Source organism: Sapajus apella, unplaced genomic scaffold (genome assembly GCF_009761245.1).
Source record: "Sapajus apella isolate SASKATOON/1434 unplaced genomic scaffold, GSC_monkey_1.0 scaffold103, whole genome shotgun sequence".
Taxonomy (NCBI): Eukaryota; Metazoa; Chordata; class Mammalia; order Primates; family Cebidae; genus Sapajus; species Sapajus apella.
In genome coordinates this window covers 1775916-1796605 of record NW_022437043.1, presented here as the reverse complement: position 1 = coordinate 1796605, position 20690 = coordinate 1775916, and the positions used below count along the sequence as shown (strand labels likewise).

The window sequence follows — 20690 nt, the reverse complement described above, 5'->3', positions numbered from 1 at the left end:
ATTACCTGGATTCCTTTCCCAGGAAAGCCATATTGATTAGGGCCCTGGAAAGGGGATGCGAGCCCTTATGGAAAGCCTATAAACAGACACATGAGAGGCGTCTGTCTCTGTGGTTGAGATAAGGATGTAAAAGTCTTTCTTCTCCCACTGCTCCTCCAGCCTTCATGGAGGCCCCCTCCTCTTGGAGCTTTGTGGTCAGGCTGGTTGTCCTGTGTCAGATCCTGTTCCCCGTGTAGCTGTGAGCCCAATATGTTCTTGCTGATAATAAGTTTATGTTTCAGCTGTACTCTTGCTAAAGTGTATGGTTTCTATGCTGACCCACAGAAAGTTATCTTTACATTGTTCTGCTTTTATAATACCACGTTGTGATTTTTGTGCACCAGTTTTTGCAAATATATTCTTTTTGTATAATTGTCACTGGAACTTTGTGTAACTTCACTCCCCCTCCCCTATTGAAAGAGCACAATAAAAAACTGAGGTTTTCAGGGGAATGTCAGACATCCATGGAGCAGCTTTTTGTGGCATATCCCCTGGACCCAGCTTTAAAGAAAACTTTTTCCTGTCTCTCTTTCTCTTTCACCAACCACTTGATCACTTTGAGAGATCTTAAACCCACATTGATATATTGGGAGCCAGTCTCGCCAATACTTACACTTGGCTACTTTTGCAATCTCTGATGAACCTTTCTGAGTTTCCATTGCCTTAAATGAAGGTATTGGATTAAATACAGGTTTATAGGTTGAAAGCTGGCAGTTATATTTTGTTTGGCTTTTGTTTAATGTTTTTAAAATTAAGAGTTTAAACATAAGAAAATATATATCTGGTGCTTCTTGGAAAATAGAAATTGGACCCTCATTTCTCCATGGCAACAATCTTTTGGGGGTGAATGGCACTTGTCCTCTTTAGGTAGAGCCTGTTCTCTGCATTTCCTCTCAATCTCTACAAGTCCTTATTGTCTCACACCAGGGCACCTTCTCCTATTTATCTTACATACCTACCCAAGTAGGTACTAGACTAGGTAATTCTTGGATTAGATCATTATAAGGTACTTACCAGACATACAATTCCATTAGTTTGTTACTGTAGGTACTGTGGAAATAGGCATTTAGGAGTCACTGGATAAATAGTTCAAAATAGAACTGAAGACTGATTTTTTAAAATTAGAACTCAAATATGATTGTATACTTGGAAAATCCAAAGCAATCAATTTTGAAATGGTTGGCACTATTAAGAGTATTCAGGAAAGTAGCTAAATATAAGAAAGCTATATACAGAACAATAGCTTTACTTTATATCAGCAATAACTACTTAGGAAGTGTTCTAAAAAGGGGAAAACTATTTGTTGTAGCAACAAAAACGATATATCTGGGAATAAATTGGACAAGAAACATTAAGACTAAAATGAATGCAGTTTTTTAAACTTTATGATATCTCTGAATGGGAAGACAATATTGTGAAAATTCTAATTTTCCAAATTAATCTATAGATTTCAAGCAATTCCCATCAGAATTACACAGTAGGTTTTTGCTGTTGCTGTTGTTAGATTTTGTTTTGTTAAACAGGGTTAGGGGAGATAAATTGACTGATTATGAAGCTCCTTCAAGAAGAATAATAGATTAAGAATATACAATAAAATGTTGAAAAGAATATTAAAATGTAGATACTAGAAAGGTATATGATTTACATACATTGAAAACATTTTCTAGCAGAGAAACAAAAATATCAGTGAAATACAGTGTAGAGTCCATAAAAAACCCATTTTTATGAACTTTTGTATAGGGTATAGAGAACATTTCAAATCAGTGGAGAAAGAATGGATTATTAATAAAGATTTTGGTGACAGTTGACTAGAAAATGCTTTTATACACTTATTTTGTGGTGGAGCACAGTTTCCAAAAGCCATAAAGGAAAGATTATATTGACTATAGAAAAATTTTATATCTCTCTATACAAAAGATACCACAAACTTAAAAGACAAGGGACAGACTAAGATTATATATATATATATATATATGAACACATATATACAAATAGTCTTTAACTATATATATATATATATATATATATATATATATTTAGTTTATGTATTTTATTAACTCATGCAGTTACTTGTCTTCTGGTTTGTTGAAGCAGTAAGTCAGACAACATTTGCCACAATAACGTCTGTCAAAGTGGTTTGCGATAAATACTCCAGCACCATATTCTCAGAAGGGCAGTCTTTTTTTTTTAATTTTTTTTTAATTGCATTTTGGTTTTGGGGTACATGTGAAGAACATGCAAGATTGTTGCATAGGTACACACGTGGCAGTGTGATTTGCTGCCTTCCTCCCCATCAAGAAGGGCAGTCTTGATGAAAGCAGCTAATTTTGCCGTTCTCACCCACCTTATAATATTTCGGGACAGCCAGCTTAATCTTTCTCTTGTGCTTATTCTTCTTGGGAGTGGTGTAGGACTTCTTCCTTTTCTTAGCACCACCACGAAGTCTCAACACAAGATGAAGAATAGACTCCTTTTGAATGTTGTAGTCAGACAAAGTACATCCATCTTCCAGTTGCTTGCCAGCAAAGATCAGCCTTTGCTGATCACAAGGAATTCCTTCCTTATCCTGGATCTTGGACTTTACATTTTCTATCGTATCCGAAGGTTCAGCCGCGAGGGTGATGGTCTTCCCCATAAGGGTTTTCACAAAAATCTGCATTTCAGCGGTGGCTCCATTGGAGATGGCGGATGGAAAGAAAAAAAAGAGAGAAACTAAGTACAAGAACCAGGGGATTAACATTAAGTACTTAAGAATTTGTATAAAATCAACAGAAAAATATGGGTCAAAGACAGGAATAGACAATTCACAGAAGAAATACAAATAGTCTTTGAACCTATGAAAAGATGCCCAATAATGACACAAGCTGAAACAATAATGAAATATTATTTCCACTTACTATATTGGCAACATTTAAAAAAAATAATATAACTGACTCCAGGGGAACATGTCGGGTAACAGGGACTCTTATTTTCCATTGATAGGAGTTTAAATTGGTTCAGCATTTTGGAGGGCAATCAGCAGAATGTGTCTAATGTTTAGATTCTTTTACTTGGTAATTGCCTGTGTAGAAATTTTTTATTTGGAAAAATTTAGACAGGTGAATTGATAACTATATGTATATGTGCATGCACAATATTTATTGCAGCAAACTTTAGTAAACATTTGGAAAAATAAAATGCTCAACAATAGGGAAATAGTTAGATATATTCTATTGCACTAATTTAAGACAATATTTTTTAGCCATTAGAAAGAATGAGGTAGACCACATATGCATACCAGAAAAAATGTTTGATGTATCAGTCAGGATTGGCTAAGTAATGCTGCAGTAACAACAACCCCTTAATCTCAGGGAATTAAATAAACAAAGGTTTATTGTTTGCTGACTTAATGTATCTATTGTGGTTGTCAGGGGAATTTTGTTCATAGTAGCTACTCAGAGACTGAAGCTGACAGAATAGCTACTAACTTGAATGTTGCCAGTCACATCCATAAAGGAAAGAGAATTTTGAAGGGTCAGTACAACAAATTCTTACCTGGAAAGAAATACATATCATTTTGGCTAGCACTAGTCACAATAGTCACAAGATACCACTCAGGTGCTCAGAAGAAATAGGGAAACCAGATCTTGGTGAACAGCTATGGTGGCTACCACATTTGTGCTGTGCTGTTTTGTAGATAAAGCAAAATCCAGAAGTATGTTAATATCCTACTTATTTCAAAAATGTAAAAGTTGTGTGTGCATGTATATTTATATAAATATTTCAAGGAATGTATATCCTTTAAAGAAATGCTAGTGGGCTACACATCAAGCTATTAGTAGAGTATGCCTTATTCTTTGATTTTTAATTTTTTTTACAATAAGCAATTATTTTTAAAAATTTTATTTAAATAAAACCTAAACAAAACAAAAAAGCCTGGACAAAGAGCTTATTGAACATTTTTTTTTTTTTCTTGCTTCAGTTTCCAGAAAGAGCTAATGGTAGATGCTGGTAGAATGTTCTGAGCAAAAGTCAAGAGGCTTGGAATCATAGAGCAGGGCACAGGTTGTTGTAGTTGATACTCTACCTACCCTGATTATTGACTTCAGTCAAGTAATTGTAATGTGCTTACTTAAAATTCTTGTTTCAGGGGCCACAATATTTTATGTTTATGCAATTACAAAGTTTCAGAGGTTTAAAGTTAAGTTTTGAGATGAAATAGTTTTTATAATTTTCAAATTCCTATCAAATTAGCAAGTCTTACCATTCATTTTCTCTAACATGTTATGAAAATTTTAAAACATCCAGAACATTTGGAAAGATTAAACAGTGGGCACTCCATATATCTACCATTATACCATTAACCTCTTACTTTATTTGCTTTATCATGCATATCTCCATTTATACATCCTTATATCCATTTATTAACCCATCTTAATTTTGGTGTACTTCAAAGAATATCACAGACATCAGTTACTTCTCTCTAAATATTTTAGCATGCTTACTGTTTTAGTTTTTTTTTTTTTGATGTAAAATTTATGTTCAATAAAATGCACAAACTTTATATATTTGCTGAGTTTTAACAAATGTACCCTTGTGCAACCCAAATCCCTACTAACACATAGAACATTACCATCACTCCAGAAAGTCCCCTCATGCTCCATCCCAGTCAATTTCGGTGCACATCCCCCATTCAAGCAGTAACTACTGTTCTGATTTTTTTTTTTTTCCACTATAGGTGCTTTTTTTCTTTTTCTTTTTCTTAACTATAGGTGGTTTTTCCCTGTTCTAGAATTTCGTATGAATGGAATTATACAGTGTATACTCTTTTGTGGCTTCTTTTGTTCAGTACGATTTTGAGATTCATTTGTATTATAGTGTTTCAGTAATTCCTTTATATTACTGAGTGGCATTCCATTGTATGAATATACCATCATTTTTTGATTCATTCCCCTGCTGATGGATACCTGGGTTGTTTTCAATTTGGGGCCAATATGAAAAAACCTGGTCTGAATATTCCTGACACAAATATTTTTGTAAACATTTTTATTTCACTTGGTTATATATCTAGGAATGGAATTGCTGGGTCATACATAAAGTAAGTGTATGTTTAGTTTTTTGAGAAACTGCCAGACCTTTTACCCAAGTGGTTGTATCAGTTTACATTTCCAAGTCCACATTTTCAGTCTTTTATGGTTGTTGATTTTTGTGATCTGTTTAAGATGTCTTCAGCTGGCTCAAAGTCATGTTTCCCTTTAATAGCTTTATGGTTTTAGCTTTTGCTTTTAAGTCTATGGCCTATCTCAAATTAAATTTTGTATATGGTGTGAAATAGGGATCAAGGTTCATCTTACTTAAATTTTTAAAATGCTTATTTGAAATTCTTATATTATGGGCCATGATATTTTATATTAAAGAAAAAATAATTCTAGAGCTTTAAAGTGTAATTTTGAAATGGAAGAGTTTTCATAATTTTCAAATTCTTATTCAATTATTGACGTCTTACCCATACTTTTTTTTTCTTATCTATGGTATACTTTTGACTATTAAAATATCAAATTCTCCTTTGCATAGGAATCTAAAATATTAGCCTTTTATGTTTTCTCAAATCTTACAGTTTTCAATAGTTTCCTTATGTAATACATTCATATTTCTTGAAAATTGAAGTATTCTCACAAAATAATGTCCCAGTTAACTGAGGAATGCTAGATACCAATGATCTTATTAACTGAAGGAAACTGTGTACCACACATATAGTAGATTATATTTTCCAAAGATTGCTTCAACAGTATCTCCCATCTAACATGCTCACCTGTAATGTGAACTTGACCCCTCTACTGAGGGATAGTGCTATGTCATTTCCCCTTGAATCTTTTTAAATTTACAATTTTTTATTTTTATGGGTACATAGTAGGTGTATATATTTATGGGATACCTGAGATATTTTGATAAAGGCATGCAATGCATAATAATCACATCATGGAAAATGGGGTATCCCCTTAAGCATTTATCGTTTGCGTTACAAACAATCTAATGACACTCTAAAGTTATTTTGAAGTATGCAATTAAATTATTATTGACTATAGTCACCTTGCTGTGCTATCAAATACTAGGCCTTATTCATTCATTCTGGTTTTTTTTTTTGTTCCCACTAACCATCCCCACCTGCTGCCCTCCCCTCTCACCCCTTACCCTTTCTATTCTCTGGTAAGCATCCTTCTGCTCTCTATCTCCATGGGTTTGATTGTTTTGACTTTTAGATCCCACAAATAATTGAGAACATGCGATATTTGTCTTCCTGTGCCTGGCTTATTTCACTTAACATAATTACCAAATCTCATTCTTTTTTCTGGCCGAATAATACTCCATTGTGTGCAAGTACCACATTTTCTTTATTTACTTATCTGTTGATGGACACTTAGGCTGCTTCCAAATATTGGCTATTGTGAACAGTGCTGCAACAAACATAGGAGTGCAGATATTTTTTCAACATACTGATTTCCTTTCTTTTGGGTATATATACCCAACAGTGGAATGCTATATTATATGGTAGCTCTATTTTTAGTTTTTTGAGGAACCTCCAAACTGTTCTCCATAATGGTTGTACTAATTTACATTCCCACCAACAGTGTACGAGGGTTCCCTTTTCTCCACATCCTCTCCAGCATTTGTTATTGCCTGTCTCCTGGGTTTTAGCTGGGGTGAGATAATATCTCATTGTAATTTTGATTTGCATTTATCTGATCATCAGTGATGTTGAGCATCCTTTCATATGCCTGTTTGCCATTTGTATGTCTTCTTCTGAGAAATGTGTATTCAAATCTTTTGCTCATTTATAAATCGTATTATTAGTTTTTTTTTTTTTTCCTATAGAGTTGTTTGAGCTCCTTGTATATTCTGGTTGTTAATCCCTTGTCAGATGGGTAGTTTGCAGATATTTTCTCCCATTCTGTGGGTTGTCTCTTCACTTTGTTGATTGTTTCCTTTGTTGTGCAGATGCTTTTTAACTTGATATGATCCCATTTGTCCATTTTTGCTTTGGTTGCCTGTGCTTGTGGGGTATTACCCAAGAAATCTTTGCCCAGACTGATGTCCTGGAGAGTTTCCCAGTGTTTTCTTTTAGTAGTTTCATGATTTGAGGTCTTAGATTTAAGTCTAATTCATTTTGATTTGATTTTTGCATATGGTGAGAGATAGGGGTCTCATTTCATTCTCTTGTATCTGGATATCCAGTTTTCCCAGCACCATTTATTGATGAGACTATCCTTTCCCCAGTGTATGATCTTGGCACCTCCCCTTGAATCTTGAGTGGGCTTGTGACTCACATGTAACCAATAGAAGATGACAGAAGTAATGCTGCGTGACTTCTGAGGCCAAGTTAGAAAAGATGCGGGTTGCACATTGTCTGGTGTGACAGTTCCCTTTGGAGTCTGAGCTACTGCATGTGTAAGAGGTCCTGCCACCTAGAGACTACTATGCTATGAAGAAGCCCAGGCTACATGGAGAAACTACATGTGTGTGGTAATTCGACTGGGAGCTCAAGCTGATATCTCAGCTAATGGCCCTTGTCATGCATAATTCAAGCCTCTAGTTATAGAATTTTCCAAGTTAAAGCCTCAGACATTCTTCTGCACTCTGTCTGAATTGCTGACCCTCAGAAACCATGGAAATAGCAAAATGGGTGTTTTAAGCTGTTTTTACGTTTGTTTGTTAAAAAGCAATATTAACTGGAACAGCATGCACCAATGCATTCCAGGGAAATGAAATACTAAAACTGTACTGCACTCAAGCAAAGTATTTAATTTTTGGTTATTCAGAGAACAATTTGATATCCTTTAGTGACTCAAAGTCATGGCTTTCCAGTTTTTTAATGGCAAGGGTAGAGAAATCTCGTGCCACATCTTGGAAGAATCTCATCTTAAAAGACCTCCCCTTAGGGGAACATCATGCACTGGGGCCTGTTGGGGGATAGAGGGGCTAGGTGAGGGATAGAAGAGGGGGGATTTGGAAGGGATAACATTAGAAGAAATATGTAGATGACGGGGGGATGAATGCAGGAAACCACCATGGCATGTGTATGCATGATCTGCACGTGTACCCCAGAACTTAAAGTATAATAAAAAATAAAAATAAAAGGTATCACAAGTTAAAAAAAAAAAGATTATTTGCTTAATAAAAAGAAGACCTCCCCTTGTCGTACATATAATTCACGTGCAAAAATATATGTGTGTGGATATATATAGATGCATATCCACATATACACATATGTGTGTGTGTGTGTTTGTGCACATCGAGATTCTTTGTACTTGTATCTTCCATCTGCAAGAATAGTAGGGAGTCTCTTCCTTTCACCTGAATTAAGGCAGGTGAGGTGGAGGCTTTTGTGAGTTTAGATGTGTTTTCCATCCAAAGAACATGTGGTCTCCTTTTCTAAGATTTTAAACTCATATACAATAAGATTCACTTTTTTGGTGTACAATTCTGATTGTGATGCATTCCTAGAGTTGTGTAACTGTCACCACAATAAAGATTCAAAACAATTCTATCACCCTGCCTTCCCACTTCCAACTGCCCTCCTCCAAATGGAAGTATGCTTTCTCTTGAGTAAACACATAGGAGTTGAATGTCTTGATCATATGATAGGTGTATGTTTAAACTTTGTAAGAAACTATCAGTTTTTTGTTTTGTTTTAGGGGTTTTCTACATCTTTCATTAGATTTTTTCCCTAGATATTTGATATTTTTGATGCCATCGAGTGACATCATTTTTAATGGTTGCCCTAGAGTTTGCAATATACATTTACAACTAATCCAAATTGTTTCCGTTCGTTCTCACACTGCTATGAATAACTACCTGAGACTTGGTCATTTATGAAGGAAAGAGGTTTAATTGTCTCACAGTTTCGCCAGCTTTACAGGAAATATGACTGGGAGGCTTCAGGAAATTTACAGCCGTGGCGGAAGGTAAAGGGGAAGCAAGAACCTTCCCCAGCAAGGGGGGAAGTGCCACATGCTTACAAACCATCAGATCTCCTGAGAGCCCACTCACTATCACGAGAACGGCATGAGGGAAATCCACCCCCATGATGCAATTACCTCCCACCAGTTTCATCTCCCAACACTGGGGATTATAATTCAACATAAGATTTGGGTGGGGACACAAAGCCAAACCATATCATAAGTTCACTTTCCGATAACACTATACTAGCTTCACTAGTAGTCAAGTACTCCTTCCCCCTTTTCTTGTATCATTGCTGTCATTCATTTCACTTACACACAAGCATACATAAGTGTAAAACCATACATAATCAAATACATTGTTGCTATTATTTTGAACAAACTTTTATGTTACATCATTTAAGAATGAGATAAATAAAAGTTTTTACTTACCGTCATTCACTACTTCCCTAATGCTCTTATCTTGCCTTATGTTGATCTAAGTTTCTTACCTAGATAATTCCTTTCTCTTTGAAGAGCTTCTTTTAACATATCTTGCAAGTCAGCTCTACTGACAACAAACTCTTTCCATGTTTTCTGAGAAAGTATTTCTCCTTCACTTTTGAAGGAAAAATTTCAAAGGATACAGAATTTTAGATTGGTGGTCTTTTTCTCTCAACACTTTAAATATTTCAGTGTACTCTCTTCTTGCTTGCATGGTGTCTGAGAATTCAGATGTAATTCTTACCTTTGTTTCTCTATGGGTAAGATTTTTTTTCCCTGTAGTTTCTTTCAAGATTCTTTAGCTTTCATTTCTTACAGTTTGAATATGAAATGCCTAGGTACAGTTTTTTGTTGTTGTTTTATTTGGTTTTGGTTTGTCTTGTTTTGGGCATTTATCCTGTGTGTTGTTCTCTGAGTTTCCTGGATCTGTAATTTGGGGGCCGACATTAATTTAGGGAAATTCTTAGTCATTACTTATTCAAATTTTTCTGCTGTTCTTTCTCTCTTTCTTTTCCTTCTAGCATTCCCATTATGTGTTTGTTATGCTTTTTGTAGTTTTCCCAGTTTTTAGGTGTTCTGTTCCATTTTTTGTTTTCAGTCTTTTTTCTCTTTGCATTTTGGTTTTGGAAGTTTCTATTGACATATCCCCAGGTATGTCAACATAAGATTTGGGTGGGGACACAAAGCCAAACCATATCATAAGTTCACTTTCAGATAACACTACTAGCTTCACCAGTAGTCAAGTATTCTTTCCCCCTTCTCTTATATCGTTGCTGTCATTCATTTTACTTACATACAAGCATACATAAATGTAAAACCATACATAATCAAATACATTGTTGCTATTATTTTGAACAAACTTTTATCTTAGATCTGAGATTCTTGTCCATGTCCAGTTTACTACCCCATTAAAAGTATTCTTCATTTCTCTTACAGTTGTAAACAAAAATAAAATTCAGAGACCCTTACCTCATCTGAATGAACCCCTCCTCTCAGCAAGGGTATCCCTGAGGGACTAACCTGAGGGACTAGTTCAGGCCATGATGAGGGATGGGGGTCAGACATACCTCATTAAACCCTCCTCTCTTTTGGGATTACTGATAGAACAGACTCTTTAAGTCTGATGAGAAATGTATACAATCTATTCTCTCTGAAGCCTGCTACCTGGAGGCTTCATCTACATGATAAAACTTTGGTCTCCACAATACGTTATGGTTATAACCCAGACATTCCTTTCTATTGATTCAATGTCTTGAGATAATAACTTTGAACCAATTGTCAATCAGAAAATTTTAAAGTCTACCTATAAGCTAGAAGCCCCTGCCCTTCGAGTTGTCCTGCCTTTTCAGGCCAAACCAGTGTGTATCTTACATGTATTTGATTGATATCTTATGTCTCCTTAAAGTGTATAAAACTAGGCTGTGCCTCAACCACCTTGGGCATATGTTCTCAGGATCTCCTGAGGGCGGTGTCATGGGCCATGGTCATATTTGGCTCAGAATAAATCTCTTCAAATATTATAGAGTTTGATGCTTTTGATCAAAACAGTGTTTTTGATTGCTAGCATTTCTTTTTGAGTTTTTCTTAGAATTTCCATCTCTCTTCTTACATTATCCATCTATTCTTGCATACTGTCTAATTTTTCCATTATAACTAATAGCATATTAATTATGGTTGTTTGTTTTAAATTTCCGGTCTGATAATTCCAACTTCTCTGCCATATCTGAGTCTGATTCTGATGCTTTGTCTTTTCAAACTGTGTTTTTTGCCTTTTAGCATACCTTGTAATATTTTGTTGAAGACCAGACATGATGTACTGGGTAAAAGGAACTGTGGGCCAGGCACGGTGGTGCACGCCTGTAATCCCAGCACTTTGGGAGGCCACGGTGGGCAGATCACTTGAGGTTAGGAGTTTGAGACCAGGCTGGCCAACATGGTGAAACCCTGTCTCTACTAAAAATACAAAAAATTAGCTAGGCATCGTGACACATGCCCGTAATCTCAGCTACTCGGCAGGCAGAGGCAGGAGAATCACTGGAACCAGGAGGCAGAGATTGCAGTGAGCCTAGATCTTGCCATTGCACTCCAGCCTGGGTGACAAAATGAGACTCTATCTCAAAAATTAAAATAAATAAATAAATAGAAGGAATTGTGGCAAGTGGGCCTTTAGTGATGTGGTGGTAAGGTGTGGGGGCAGGGAAATCTTCTCTAGTCCTCTGATTCGGTCTCAGACTTTTAATGAGCCTGTGCCTCTGGACTGTGAAATACCTTCAGTTCCTCCGCTTCCCTACCCCTACCCTAGGTGGAACAGGATGTCTGGAGGGGACTGGAGTCAGGTATTTCCCTTCCCCCATGTGGATAGCTAGAGCAGACTGCAGTTGAGTATTACCCTTCCCCCAGGTTTTTAGGCTCTGATCAAACCCCAGTAGGTCAGGCTCATGGTTAATTTGCCACTCTCCCTGCCAGAAGTCTGAGGGCATACTTTTTGATATTCGCTGCGAGAACCTCATGGAGATCCTGGAGATGAAATTCACACAGGTGTAGGCTCTCTGCCCCACCACCCTCATCCACTTTGACTGGGACGTCTAGTATTTTAAAAGGCATTTTTAAAAAAGTTTGTTATGTTTTAGAAGTGGGATCTTGTTATGTTGCCCAGGCTGGATTCAAACTCCTGAGCTTAAGCAATCCTCCCACCTCAGCCTCTCAAGTAGCTGGCATTACTGTGTCCTGAGACCTCAAGAGTTTTTATCCCTCAGGCTTATTGACATTGAGCCTTCCAATTACAGTTGGAAGCATTCCAATTACAGTTCAGAGTTTTCTACCCTGGTACAAGTTCCCACAGAGGTTTCTGCTCTGGTAAGTTATGAGTCTGTGTAATTTTGGGGACAGTGATTTGCCCTGTGACTTCACTTCTCTGACGCATCTAAGAAGAGTTTTTAATTTTTCAGTTTGTTTATTTTTTTTCTTCCCAAACTGTTTTTTGTTTGTTTGAGACAGGGTCTCGCTCTGTCACCCAGGCTGGAGTGGAGTGGTACAATCTCAGCTCACTGCAACTCTACATCCTGGGTTCAAGTGATTCTCCTGTCTCAGCCTCCTGAGTAGATGGGACTATAGGTGCTCTCCACCATGCCTGGCTAATTTTTTAAATTTTTAGTAGAGATGGTGTTTCACCATATTGGTCAGGCTGGTCTCGAACTCCTGATCTCAGGTGATCTACCCACCTTGGCCTCCCAAAGTGCTGAGATTACAGGCATGAGCCACCACCCCTGGCCTTCAAACTGTTTTGTAAAGTAGTTGTATATTTTTCCATTTTTGCCAGGAGTCTTGGATATTTCCAGTACCTTTACATGCTTATTACCCTTGATATTGTCTGTCTTTTAAATTGTAGCTAATCTAATAGCTGTGTAGTAGTATCTCATTGTGATTTTGATTTGCATTTTTCTAATGATTAATAATGTTGAACATCTTTTCTTATTTGCCATCCATATATCTGGTGAAGTATGTATTCAAGTCTTTTGTCCATTTTTAGTTTCTGTTATTCCTGAATTTTGAGAGTTTTAAAAATATATGCTGGATACCAGACCTTTATCAGATAGATGATTGCCAAATATTTTCTGTTTCTCTGTGGATTGTAATTTTATTCTTTTAAAAGTGTCTTTTGAAGAGCAGAAGTTTTAAATTCTGATTAATTCCTATTTATCAGTTTTTGCTTGTGTGGATTATGTGTTGGTATTGGATCTAAGAAGTCTTTGCCTAATCCAAGGTCACACAGGTTTCTTTTCTACTATATTTTTCTCTAGATGCATTATCATTTCAGATTTTATATTTAGGCCTATGAGCCACTTTGAGTTAATTTTTATATGGGTATGAAGTATTTGTTAAAAAGTTTTGCTGGTTTGCATGTGGATATACAATTTGTTTTTTAGCATAATTTGTTGAAAAGACTATCCTTTCTCCACCGAATTGCCTTGTTGAAAATCAATCGTCCATGTAGGAATGGGTCTGTTTCTGGACTCTGTTCTGTCTAGTTGGCCTATTTGTCCATCTTGATACCAATACCACATTTTCTTGATGACTGTAGCTTTGTAAGTCTTGAAATCTCATAGTGTTAGTCCTCCAACTTTGTTCTTCTCTTTCAAAGTTTTTTTGGCTATACACTGGATCTTTGTATTTTCTTATGAACTTTGGAATCTGTTTATCAATTTCTGTAACAAACCCTGTTGGGATTTTGATTGAGAGTGTGTTGATTCTACAGATAAATTTGGAGACAATATTGAGCCTTCTGACTAATGAACATGGTATGTATCTCCACTTATTTTGGATTTCCTTTATCTCAGAAGTGCTTTATAGCAGTGGTCCCCAAACTTTTTGGCACCAGGGACAGGTTTCATGAAAGACAATTTTTGTACAGACCCAGGTGTCGGGGCTGGGGGATGGTTTCAGGATGATTCAAGCACATTGCATTTATTGTGCAATTTATTTCTGTTATTATTACATTATAATATGTAATACAATAATTATACAACTTACCATAATGTAAAATCCATAGGAGCCCTGAGCTTGTTTTCTTGCAGCTAGCGAGTCCCATCTGGGAGTGATGGGAGACAGTGACAAATCATCAGACACTGGATTCTCATAAGGAGTGTGCAACCTAGATCTCTTGCATGCACAGTTTACAATAAGGTTTGTGCTCGTATGAGAATCTAATGCTGCTGCTCATCTGATAGGAGTCAGGGCTCGGGCGGTAATGCGAGCAATGGGGAAATGGCTGTAAATACAGATGAAGATTTGCTTGCTCTCTTGCCCACCCACTGTTCACCTCCTGCTGTGCAGCCCCATTCCTAACAGGCCACAGACTGGTACTCCAGTCTAAATAACCTAGACACAAAAATTAATCTTAGATTAATTTAAGACCTAAATGTAGGAAGCAAAAGTTGTAACTGGTACTCCAGTCCGTGGCCTGGGGGTTGGGGACACCTACTTTATAGTTTTTAGGATACAAGTCTTACACATCTTGTGTCAGACTTATCACTAAATATTTTATTTTTGATATTTTCATAAATATAATGTTTTAAAATTTAATTTCTTATTGTATATTGCTAGTATATAGAAATAGGATTGATATTTGTATATTGATCTTATATTCTGCAACATTGCTAAACTCATTTATTAGTTCTGGAAGTTTTCCTTTTTATTCTATCACTTTTTCTACACTGATGGTCCTGTCATCTGCGAATAAAGGCAGTTTTATTTCTTTACTTTCAGTCTGGATTCCTTTGATTTCTTTTTATTGTTTTATTGCACTGGCTAAAAGTGCCAATATGGTGTCTTTTGTCACATGAAAGCTTTAAATTTTCAATTATACTTGAATGTATCCATCTTTTCCATTATGGGTTTGTGAATTTTGCATTCTGTTTACAGAATTATGTATGCCCCACATGTATGAAGATATTCTTCTTCATTTTCTTTTAAAAGTTACAACGTTTGCTTCCTACATTTAGGTCTTAAATTAATCTAAGATTAATTTTTGTGTCTAGGTTAACACACACACACACACACACACACACACACAGAGATTGCCAATCGACCCAGTACCCTGCATTGTCTGTCCTTTGCCCAGCGGTTTGTACTGATACATCTGACATATGTCACAGACCCATATCCATATGAATTGGTTTCTAAGACCTCCATTTTATTAAATTTGTTTCCTTGTCTATTCTTAAATCAGTATTACCTATTTTCATTTGTTACTATAGCATCATGATATATCATAATGAAATAGAAGCAGGGTAAGTTCTAATTTTTCTTTTTCAGATTTGTCCTATTTGTAGACTTTTAATTTTCTATACAACCTTTTTAACACTTTTCTAGCTCTATAAAAAGATTGATTGTATTTTGATTGGAATTGTGTTGAATTTATACATTAATTTGAGTACATAAATTTTTAAAACAATTTTAGCTTCAGGAGGTACACGTGCAGGCTTGTTATATGTGTATTTTGCATAATGCTGGGATTTGAGCTTCTATTGACCCCATCACCCAAATAATGAACATAGTACTCAATAGGTAGCTTTTCAACCCTCGCCTTTCTCCCTCTCTCCCACTTTTTGGAGTCCTCAGTGTCTATAATTTCCATCTTTATGTTTGTGTGTACCTTTTGTTTAGCTCCCACTTATAAGTGACAACATGTTGCATTTGATTTTCTGTTTCTGCATCAACTCACTTAAGATAGTGGCCCCTAGCTGCATCCATGTTGCTGCAAAGGATGTGATTTCACGGTTTTATTTATGGCTGCAGAGTATTCCATGGTGTACATGTACCACATTTTCTTGCACTCATATGTTTATCAAAGTGGTATTCCCAATAACAGCCTCATAGAATCAGCCTAGGTGCCCATCAACTGTGGACTGGATAAAGAAAATGTAGATTTCTTTTTCTTTGGGTAGATATCCAGTAATGGGATTGCTGGGTTATATGGTAGTTCTATTTTTAGTTGTCTGAGAAATCTCCAAACTGCTTTCCACAGGGGCTGAACTAATTTACATTCCCACCAACAGTGTATAATCATTCCTTTTTCTCTGCTTCCTCACCAATATCTGTTATTTTTTGACTTTTTAATAGCCATTCTGACTGGTGTGAGATTATATCTTACTCAATTTTAATTGGCATTCCTCTGATGATTAGTAATGCTCAGCATTTTTTCATATGTTTGTTGTCTGCTTGTATGTATATATCTTCTTTTGAGAAGTGTCTGTTGATGTTTTTTGACCACTTTTGAATGGGTTTTTCTTCTTGATTTAAGTTTAGATTCTATTAGTCCTTTAGTCAGGCTCATAGTTTGCAAATATTAGCTCCCGTTCTGTGGGTTGTGTGTTTACACCATTGATAGTTTCTTTTGCTGTGCAGAAGCTCTTTAGTTTGACTAAGTCCCATTTGCCAATTTTTGGTTTTGTTATATTTGCTTTTGGGGTCTTCAACATAAATTCTTTGTCTAGGCAAATGTCCAGAAGAATTTTTCCTAGGTGTTCTCTAGTTTTTTTATAGAGAAAAAAACTTTATAGTTTTAGGTCTTACATTTAAATCTCTTTTTTTTTTTTTTTTTTTTTTTTTTTTGGAGACACAGTCTCACTCTGTTGCCCAGACTCGAATCCAGTGGTGTAATCTTAGCTCACTGCAACCTCTGCCTCCCAGGCTCAAGCAATTCTCCTGCCTCAGCCTCTCAAGTAGCTGAGATTAAAGTTACATGCCACCACAACCAGCTAACTTTTCCTTTTCTATTTTTGTAGAGATGGGGTTTCACCATGTTGGCCAGGCTGCTTTTGAACTCCTGGCCTCAGGTGGTCTGCCCACCTTAGCCTCCCAGAATGTTGGGATTATAGGTGTGAGCCACCACTCCTGGCCACATTCAAGTCTTTCATCCATTTTTAGTTCATTTTTGTATATAATGAGAGTTAGGGATCCAATTCATGTCTAGCCAGTTTTCCCAGCACCATTTATTGAAGAGGGTGTCCTTTCTCTATTGTTTATTTTTGTCGACTTTGTCAAAGATTAGTTGGTGTAGATGTGTGGCTTAATTTCTGAGTTCTCTATTCTGTTCCATTGATCTATTAATATGTGTCTATTTTTGTACCAGTGCCATGCTGTTTTGGTTATTATAGCCTTGTAATATTGTTTGAAGTCAGGTAATATGATGCCTCTGGCTTTGTTATTTTTGCTTAGGTTTACTTTGGCTATTCAGGCTCTTTTTTGGTTCCATATGAATTTTACAATTGTGGTTTTTTTCTAATTCTGTGAAAAAATGACATTGGTAATTTGATAGGAATTGCATTGAATCTGTAGATTGCTTTGGGCAGTATGGATATTTTAATGATGTTGATTTTTGCAATCCATGGGCGTGGGATGTTTTTCCATTTGCTTATGTCATCCATGATTTATTTCAGCAATATTTCATAGTTCTACTTGTAGAGATCTTTCACCCTTTGGTTAGATGTATTCCTCGGTATTTTATTTTTTGTGGTTGTTGTAAATGGGATTTCATTCTTCATTGGTTCTCAGTTTGAATGTTATTGCTGTATAGAAACGCTACTAATTTTTGTGCATTGATTTTGTATCCTGAAACTGTACTGAAGTCATTTATTATGTCAGGGAGTCTTTTGGAGGAATCTTTGGGGTTTTCTAGATATAGAATCATATTGTTGGCAAACAGAGATGATTTGACTTCCTCTTTTCCTATTGGATGCCTTTTATTTCTGGCTAGGACTTCCAGTACTATGTTGAATAGGAGTAGAGAGAGGAGACATACTTGTCTTGTTGCAGTTCTTAGGGGAAATGCTTCCAACTTTGGTCTTATTGATGTAAGCATTTAGCACTATAAACTTTCCTCTTAACACTGCTTTTACTGTATCCCAGAGGTTTTGGTATGTTGTGTCTATTTTCATTTGTTTCAAAGAATTTTTTGCTTTAATTTCATTGTTTACCTAAAAGTCATTCAGGAGCAAGTTGTTTAGTTTCCATTTATTTGTGTGGTTTTGTGAGTTCCTCTTGGTATTATTCCTAATTTTATTCCACTGTGGTCCAAGAAGATGCTTAGTAGAATTTTGATATTTTGGAATTTACTGAGACTTATGACTGAGCATGTGGTCATTCTTAGAGAATATGCTCTGTGCAGATGAGAAGGATGTATATTCTATGGTTATTGGGTGGAGTATTCTGTACATGTCTATTAGGCCCATTTGGTCAGAAGTCCAACATAAATACAGAATTTTTTTGTTAGTTTTCTGCCTCAATGATCTGTCTAGTGCTGTCAATGGGATGTTCAAATCCCTCTATTATTGTTTGGCTGTCTCTGTCTTTTCATAGGTCTAGTAGTAATTGTTTTATAAATCTGGGTGCTCTGATGTTGAGTGCATATATATTTAGCATAGTTAAATCTTCTTGTTGAATTGAACACCTTATCGTTATATAGTGCCCTTTGTCCTTTTTTATGCTGTTGGTTTAAAGTCTGTTTTATTTATATAAAAATAGCTACCCCTACTCTATTTTGTTTTCTATTTGCATGATAGATCTTTCTCCATCCCTTTACTTTGGGCCTATCAATGTCATTACATGTGAAATGGGCCCTTTGAAAAAAGAAGTTTGGATCTTGGTTATATTTTTTTTTTTTTTTTTTTTTAATCTAATTTGCCATTTTATGTCTTCTAAGTGGAGTACCAAGGCCATTTATAGTCAGGGTTAGTATTGATATGTGAGGTTTTGCTCCTGTTGTAGTGTTGTTAGCTAGTTGTATCAATTGTATAGTTGCTTTATAAGGTCTCTGGGCTTTGTACATAGTGTGTGCTTTTGTGGTCGCAAGTATTGTTCTTTCATTTCCATATTTAGAACTCATTTAAATATTTCTTGTAGACTGGTCTTGTGGTGATTAATTCCCTTAGCATTTGCTTGTCTGGTAAAGACTCACCTTCGTTTATGAAGCTTAGTTTGGTAGGACATGAAATTCTTGGCCGGCATTTATTTTCTTTAAGAAGGCTAAATCTGTCCACTGTTAGTCTGATGGGATTCCCTTTATAGGTAATTTGGCCCTTTTCTCTAGCTGCTTTTAAAATTTTTCCTTATGTTTTAACCTCAGATAGTCTGATGACTATTTGCCATGGAAGTGGTTGTCTTGTATAGTATCCTGCAGAAGTTCTGTGAATTTCTTGTGTCTACATGTTGACCTCTCTAATGAGATTGGGGACATTTTTCTGAATTATATTCTCAAACGTTCTCCAATTTGCATGCTTTTTCTCCTTCTCTCTCTCTCTCAAATGCCAGTAAGTCATAGGTTGAGTCACTTTACATAATCCCATATTGTTCAAGGGTTTCATTCATTTTTAAAATTATTTTTTCCTTATTTTTGTGTGACTGGGTTAACTTGGAAGACCAGACTTTGACCTCTGAAATTCTTTCTTCTACTTGATCTAGTCTACTGTCAAGGCTTCAAACTATATTTTGAAATTCCTGTAGTGAACTTTTCAATTCCAAAAGTTCTGTTTGGTTCTTTCTTAATATATCTGTTTCATCTGTCATTTCCTGGATCATTTTTCTGTTTTATTTGTGCTGGATTTCAACTTTCCCTTGGATATTGTTGAGTTTTCTTGCAATCCATATTTTGAATTCTTTATCTGTCATTTAAGACATTTCAATCTGGTTAGGATCCACTGCTAGGGAGCTAGTGTGATCCTTTGCAGGTGAGAAAACACTCTGGTTTTCTGTACTGCCAGAGTTCTTGTGCTGATTTCTTCTCATCTGAGGCTGTTGCTTCTATTTCTTTTCTTTTTTTTTTTTTTTTGCTACCATTTCAGAGGGCTTTCTAAAAATTTGTTATTCTTTTTTCCCTTGAGGGTATGACTGTGGGGTATGTTGCGTATGATTGATTGACCTCATTTCTGGGTGCTTTCAGGGGGCCAAGGCTCTATACAGGTTCCTTGGTCACAGATAGGTTCTGTGCTGTGGCTTTCTCAGATGCTGCTTATTGTAGCAATGCATTTTTGTTTGGTGGCACAGCTCAGGCTGTAGTGTAGTAGATGGCACTTAAGAGTAGCAGCCAGTAGGTAGGTTGGTATCCAGGTGGACGTACCTGCCGTGATGATGGTGGCAGGAAGAGATGATGATGGGGTGTGCTAAAGTCACTGGGGACCAGGTTTGGTGACTCACACCTGTAATCCATATTTTGGGAGGCCAAGGCAGGAGAATTAATTGAGGCCAGGAGTTCAAAGCCGGCCTGGTTAACATAGTGAGACCAAATCTCTACAAAAGAAAAACTTAAAAATTAGCTGGGTGTAATAGTGTGCACCTGTAGTTTCAGATACTGGGGAGGCTGAGGTGGGAGAATTGCTTCAGCCTAGGAGTTCAAGGCTGTAGTGAGCCATGACCATGTGACTCAATTCCAGTCTGGGCAATAGATCTGTCTCAAATAAGTAAAAAAGTCTCAGAGGCAGGGTTTGGGGAGTACACCAGCTGTTTGTATTAGGTCAGCAGAAATTCATCTATTTTCTTATCATGTCCCTCTCACAGAGCTCACAACCTGTTTGTAAAGGTTTTGTCCTTTGGTTCTATGCCACAGTGTGGCTGTGGGCCGTGAATCTACCTTTCTGATGGCTACCATTAGAGTAGGGATCAGGGCAGAGCCTCTTCTCACAGTCCAGGGTGGGTAACTCTGAGGCCTGTCCTCCATTGCCAGGGCACTGCTATTCT

The 20690-nt window shown here is 36.4% G+C and overlaps 1 protein-coding gene and 1 pseudogene across 2 annotated transcripts in view; one reads left to right on the top strand and one right to left on the bottom strand.

Moving 5' to 3' along the window:
• The window catches only part of EFHC2 (EF-hand domain containing 2), a 194246-nt gene that overhangs the window by 116535 nt on the left and 57021 nt on the right, over positions 1-20690 (top strand). The gene's annotated exons all lie outside the window — the stretch shown is intronic.
• LOC116536739 lies at positions 2075-3523 on the bottom strand (annotated as a pseudogene).